Source organism: Ovis canadensis, chromosome 21 (genome assembly GCF_042477335.2).
Source record: "Ovis canadensis isolate MfBH-ARS-UI-01 breed Bighorn chromosome 21, ARS-UI_OviCan_v2, whole genome shotgun sequence".
Taxonomy (NCBI): domain Eukaryota; kingdom Metazoa; phylum Chordata; class Mammalia; order Artiodactyla; family Bovidae; genus Ovis; species Ovis canadensis.
This window is the reverse complement of record NC_091265.1, coordinates 57,098,253-57,105,148: the sequence shown is the minus strand read 5'-3', so window position 1 is coordinate 57,105,148 and position 6,896 is coordinate 57,098,253.

Below are 6,896 nucleotides of genomic sequence, written 5' to 3'. Positions count from 1 at the left end.
AATTTGGGCAATTTTCTTAATCAAATTCAAAATGGGTTATAAAGCAGCAGAGATAACTTGCAACATCAACAAGGCATTTGGCCCAGGAACTGCTAACAAGCATACAGTACGGTGGTGGTTCAAGAAGTTTTGTAAAGGAGACGAGAGCCTTGAAGATGCGGAGTGCAGTGGCCGGCCGTCAGAAATTGCCAATGACCAATCGACAGGATCGTCGAAGCTGATTTTCTTACAGCTGCCCAAGAACTTGCTAAAGAACTCAGTGTCAACCATTCTACTGTTGCTCAGCATTTGAAGAAAATTGGAAAGGTGAAAAAGCTTGATAAGTGGGTGCCTCATGAGCTGACTGAAAATCAAATAAATCATCGTTTTGAAGTATCATCTTCTCTTATTGTATGAAACAACAGCGAACTATTTCTCAATCGAATTGTGATATGTGCTGAAAAGCGGATTTTATGCAACCAGTGATGACTAGCTCAGTGGTTGAACTGAGAAGAAGCTCCAAAGCACTTTCCAAAACCAAAGTTGCATCAGAAAAAGGTCGTGATCACTATTTGGTGGTCTGCTGCCTGTCCGATCCACTACAGCTTTCTGAATGCCAGGGAAACCATTACATCTGAGAAGTATGTTCAGCAAATCAATGAGATGCACCGCAAACCTCAAGGCCTGCAGCCAGCACTGATGGACGGAATGACCCAATTCTTCTTCACGACAATTTCTAACTGGGTGTTGCACAACCAGCGCTTCAAAAGCTGGATGAATTGGGCTATGAAGTTTTGCCTCAACCGCCATATTCACCCGACCTCTTGCCAACTGATTACCACTTCTTCAAGTGCCTCGAAACTTTTTGCAGGGAAAATGCTTTCACAAGCAGCAGGAGGCAAAAAAAAAAAAAAAGCTTTCCAAGAACTCGTCAAATCCTGAAGCATGGATTTTTATTTTTTGAATTTATTTTTCTATTGAAGGATAATTTCTTTACAGAATTTTGTTTTCTGTCAAACCTCAATATGAACCAGCCATAGGTATACATATATCTCCTCCCTCTTGCAACTCCCTCCCATCTCCCTCCCCATCCCACCTCTCCAAGTTGATACAGAGCCCCTGTTTGAGTTTCCTGAGCCACACAGCAAATTCCCCTTGGCTATCTATTTTACATATGGGAATGTAAGTTTCCACGTTGCTCTTTCCGTACATCTCACCCTCTCCTCCTCTCTCTCCGTGTCCGTAAGTCTATTCTCTATGTCTGTTTCTTCATTGCTGCCCTGTAAGTATGAAGCATGGATTTTTATGTTACAGGAATAAACAAACATTTCTCATTGGCAAAAATGTGTTGATTGTAATGGTTCCTCATTTGATTAATACAGATGTGTTTGAACCTAGTTATAATGATTTAACATTCATGATCTGAATCCGCAATTACTTTTTCACTAACCTAAAGATTATTCATTTGGCTGTGCAGGGATTGAACTTGGGCACCCAGCATTGGGAGCTCAGAATCTTAGCCACTGGACCACCAGGGAATCATTACACCCCATGTAATGATTTTTTATACTGGCCTCTCCAAGAAGACAAGCTGGCTGTGTCAACGATAGTCTCAAGAGGTCTGAGAAGGAAACAGGGCACTGAATACAGGTCCCTTGTTTTCTGCTGTGTCAGCCTTGAAAGCAATAAGCAATCGCTTCTGCTCTGATAGACAGGGTAGGAGGAATTTTGTGAAAGTCAATGTTAGATCTATCTTGGAGGATGTTGCCCCTAATTCCAAACCCTGACCCTGGGCCGCTCCCCATGATGGAAAGGGTGCGAGTCATATGGCTGAGCCATGGCCTCATCTTACTGACCGTCAGAGTCACTTGGAGGTGAAATATAGATTGCTGGCCCCCACTCCAATGCTTCTGACTCAGTAGGTCTTTCGGGGAGTGGAGTGTGGAGTGTGGGGTGAGGGGTAAGGTAGGGAGGTGGGGGCGGGGGGTGAGGGGGTGGAAGCCAGTAATTTGCATTTCTAATGAGTTCTTAGGTGATGCTGCTGTTGCTGATCTGGGCATTACCACTATCTGGAAGGAGCCATTGACATCTTGTCCTTTGTAAACTCATCCAGACTGGGACTGGTGACAGTCTTCTTCATGGGATCTAGAGTGCGGAATTAGGAGACTGGGAGATTTGTGCCGTTTTTGGTTTTCCTTTTTCTTCAAGCGTTCCATGAATGATGAATGAGCATTTGTTTCTTAAGAGCCCAGAGTCAGAGTGCTCAGTTCAGTTCATCTGGGTGGGTAGGCTGGGGGGAATTGAAATTGGTTGGGAATGATTAAAATTAGGCCCCCCCAAATAAATCTGTAGCTCTCATAGCAGTTCCCAATGAACAGGCAGCTATCTGAAGAGGGGTCTATCTGTTAAGCTTCCTGCCGTGGCATTGCCACTTTTCCACGGAAGTTCCCAGCACTGAGTATAGTCCTTGGTGGACTTTTCTGCCACAGACTAAGCTATGGACATCTTATGAATAGTTATATTTGTTAAATGAGGCCAGAACAGTGCCTTGCTCTCTGAAGGTCTTCAAGAACATTTGTTGGATAAAAAAATAACTGGTTCAGAAACTCAAAAGAGCAAATTCCCAGAAGTCTGAGACAGCAGGTCTTGGGAAGAATGAAACTGGCATGGTCTGGGTATTTGTGAACTGATCAGTGAGCATGACTTATTGCCATGGAAGAAAAACACTGGGCTTCAGATGGAGGTGGCCGGAATCCACTTTCTGGGTAGAGTCATATCGGTGCCCACTTGGGGGCTGTGTCCTAGAGGTAGTGACAGCTCCATAATGGGCAACATCTGGGTTGCTGTATTCAGTGCTTTATATATATATATATATAGATATAAATTTTCATATCATAGCCTTCCTCTAGGCAGATGGATAGCATCGTACACAACCAGAAACTTTGACTAATATAATCGATCTGGTCTCTACAGCTAGGTGATAATTTTCCTACAGTCAGTGTGGATCTTTGAGAACTTTTATATTCCTTGGAGCAATTCCCAGCACCTCCGTGGGCCTGGCACAGAGCCTGGCACACGGTAACTGCTCAAATGTTTACTGAATAAAAAATGGGCCAACTTCATTCAGATGAGTGGTTCTTCAGCATTGGACAGCGGTTGGGCTGAGATTTGGAGTCCTGAGGATTCTGATGGATGGTAATTATAATTTAAACTCAACATTTGAATAAAAGAACATACTTATTTTACTTGCACAACGGAAGATTCTTCTTTAGACTAATCAACCATGGAAATACTAAATTGGACGCAAAAATACATTTTCAGGTAAGGGGTGTATTTATTATAGACAGAGAATGATAAAGTAAAAAGAACCAAATGAAAATGGCTATAATTCTGACCCCTGGAGACGCTGCTGCTGCTGCTAAGTCGTTTCAGTCGTGTTCGACTCTGTGCGACCCCATAGACGGCAGCCCACCAGGCTCCCCCGTCCCTGGGATTCTCCAGGCAAGAACCCTGGAGTGGGTTGCCATTTCCTTCTCCAATGCATGAAAGTGAAAAGTGAAAGTGAAGTCACTCAGTCGTGTCCAACTCTTAGCAACCCCATGGACTGCGGCCCACCAGGCTCCTCCATCCATGGGATTTTCCAGGTAAGAGTGCTGGAGTGGGGTGTCATTGCCTTCTCCGACCCCTGGAGCTACTCACAGTTAAATTTTTTGGTGTATTCTCTCTCTATTAGAATGCTATATTTCACACTTTTTTTCATCCCGGTAGCATTATTTGTGAGCATTTCCATGCTATTAAATGTTTTCTATGTTGTGCTATTAGCAATAATACTCAATGAACATCTTTATACTTAAATCCTCAGGTGCATTTTGATTAATCCTCTAAGAAAAATCCATAAAATAGGTTTTTGGGGTCAAAGGTTATGATACATGTGGGAGGTGAAGCAGGAAATAAGTTATGTTGCAGGAGTATCCATGAATTATGACTTTCTTTCTACCAAGAGTTCACAAAAATTTATGAGAATTGTTTCTAAATAGTTTTGGGGAGCCATAGATTTTAAATGGAGTTTATAGCTGTGTTACTGCCTTGGACAAGAATCCAGTCATTGGTCTCTTTGGAATGTTTCCCTGTGCCAAATGCACATAGCATCCAAATTGCCAAGTCCAGGAAGGACACAGCAAATAAATATGCTTCTGAAATGTAAGACCCTTTAAGGAACCAAGCACACCTCACACTACTTGCTGGCATTAGGCAACTCTGCAAGGCAGGCTGGGTAAATTCTCAAGATGACAAGCTGCTAAATTGTTTTCCTAGGGACAGTAAGGGACCCTGCTTGGCCCCCATTTGGGGAGAAGTGGAGAAAGCACATAGGCGGCAAGCAGCCAAAAGCTTTGGTGCCTCATTGGAATTCAGCTGGGGTCTGTTGGGCTTCTGTCTTTGGGCTGTTTGTTCACTGTTTGCCGCTGGGCTTGGCAAAGAGCTACAACACCACACTTCAGGCTTCAGGACCCTCCCCTGACTGTGTTTCCCTAATTCCGCTGGGCACAGACCTGATATAGCATGGTCTGCATGGTCTGCGCTTAGAGGGATATGAAAGCTCTCAAAGATCCACACTGACTGTAGGGAAATTAGTAACTAGCTGTAGAGACCAGACCATTTGTGTTAGTCACAGTTTCTGGTTGCAAACAATGGTACCCATCTGCCTAGATGCAAGTTGTGATATAAAAGGCAGTCTATGTAAATATTGGTCTCTGTCCCTGATTCCTGACTCAAAGCTTCTAAAAGAGGTGTAGATCCCTAAGTGATAAGAACACTAGGAGAATGTTTTGTTCTAGTCAAGTGATTCTGGGTGGGCTCCTGGGTGTCACCAGGAAGACCAGGCTGTGAGTTGAAGTGTAGACTTTTCAGCCCCATCTATTCCTTCAGAGAGGGGAGAGGGGCTGGAAATGGAGATAATAATTGATCGTGCCTGGAAGAGGAAGGGCTTCCCTGGTTGGCTTAGTGGTAAAGAACCCGCCTGCCGATGCAGGGGTTGCAGGTTTTGATCCCTGGGTTGGGAAGATCCCCTGGAGTAGGAAGTGGCAACTCACTCCAGTATTCTTGCCTGGGGAAATCCCACGGACAGAGGAGCCTGCTGGGCTACAGCCCATGGGGCTGCAAAAGAGTCAAACACGATAGGAAGCCTCCATAAAACCCCAATAGTATGCGGTTCAGGTTAAGCTTTCAGGTTGGTGCGTACATCCACATTCCAGGACGGTGGCACACCCCAACTCCATGAGGACTGAAGCTCCTGCACTCAGGGCCCCCCAAACCTCACCCCATGCACCCTTCATCTGGTTCTTCATCCGTATCTTTTATCATATCCTGTAATAAACTGGTGAACATAAGCGTTTCCCTGAGTTCTGGGAGCTGCTCTAACAAATTAATAGACCCTGAGGCAGAGATCATGGGAGCCGCTGATTTGCCCTCAATCTGGACAGTTGTGAGTAATCCGGGACCTATAGCTACAATTGGTATTGAAAGTGGATTGGGAGCCGTTGTGGGACTGAACCCTTAACCTCTGGGATCTGACACTATCTCCAGGCAGATGGAACGGAGTTAAATTGCAGGACAAGAGCCAGCACAGAACATGTGGGGATCTGTCCTGGGAAGGCTCCACAGGGTCCTGCCTGGTTACATTTCCACCCTTAAGCAGGCTGGTCTGGGCAGCATATTATCCAGCCCCCTCCTCCTCCAGGCTGGGTCTCCTGCCCGAAATGTCCTTCTCTGTTTCCTTCTCCTCTCCCAATTCAAATTATTATTATTATTTTGCCATACCAGGTGGCATGTGGGATCTTAGTTCCCCGACCAGGGATCGAACCTGTGCCCCCTGCATGGGGAACTCAGAGACTTAACCACGGGATCCCCAGGGAAGTCCCCTCCTTTCTGTACTTTAAAACCCAGTTTAAATACAACCCTCTGTGAAGACTTCCCCTCTGATCCCCCACCCCACTGCACAGCGTAAATCACTCCCCAACTGTATGAGTTTCATATTGCTGCCATAACAAATTATCACAAATTTGGTGGCTTAAAACAAGACAAATTTATTATCTTATAATTCTCGAGGTCAGAAGTCCAAAATGGGCTGGAGGATTGTGTCCTATATGGAGGGTCTAGAAAAAAATCCATTTTCTTGTCTTATCTAGTGTCTAGAGGCCAGGTGGCTCAGATGGTAAAGAATCTGTCTGCAGTGCAGGAAGAGGCTGACCCCTGGGTCGGGAGGATCCCCTGGAGAAGGGAATGGCAACCCACTCCAGTATTCTTGCCTGGGGAATTCCACAGACAGAGGAACCTGGCAGGCTACAGTCCAACGGGGTTGCAGAGAGTCAGACATGACTGAGCAACTAACACTTAACACTTTATTCCTGACTCATGGCCTCTCCCTCCATATTTTTTCTTTTTAAAAACATTTATTTATTTTGGCTGGGCTGGATCTTAGTTGCGGCATGGGAAGTCTTTGCTACATGTGGGATCTTAGTTTCCTGACCAGGGATCGAACTCGTGCCACCTGCATTGGGAGTGTGGAGTTTTAGGCACTGGAGACCACCTGGGAAGCCCCATCCCTCCATTTTCAAAGCTGACAGCCTCGCATCTTTAAATCTCTCTCCCCCTCTCTCACTTCTGCTTCTGTTGTTACTTCACCTTTTTCTCTTTCCTGCCATCATCTCATTGCCTGCTGGACTCTGACCCTCCTGTCTCCTTCTTGTGAAGTCCCTTGTGATTAAACTGGCCCCTCTTGGACAATCCAGGGTAATCTCTCCTTCTTAAAGTCCATATCTCTGTCTCTCAAACGCATGCTTTGAATGTGACTGTTTTTACTCACGTTGGCCGTGTGCCTGTTTCCATCAGAACGCAGCTTACAATTGTTTGGGTTCTGC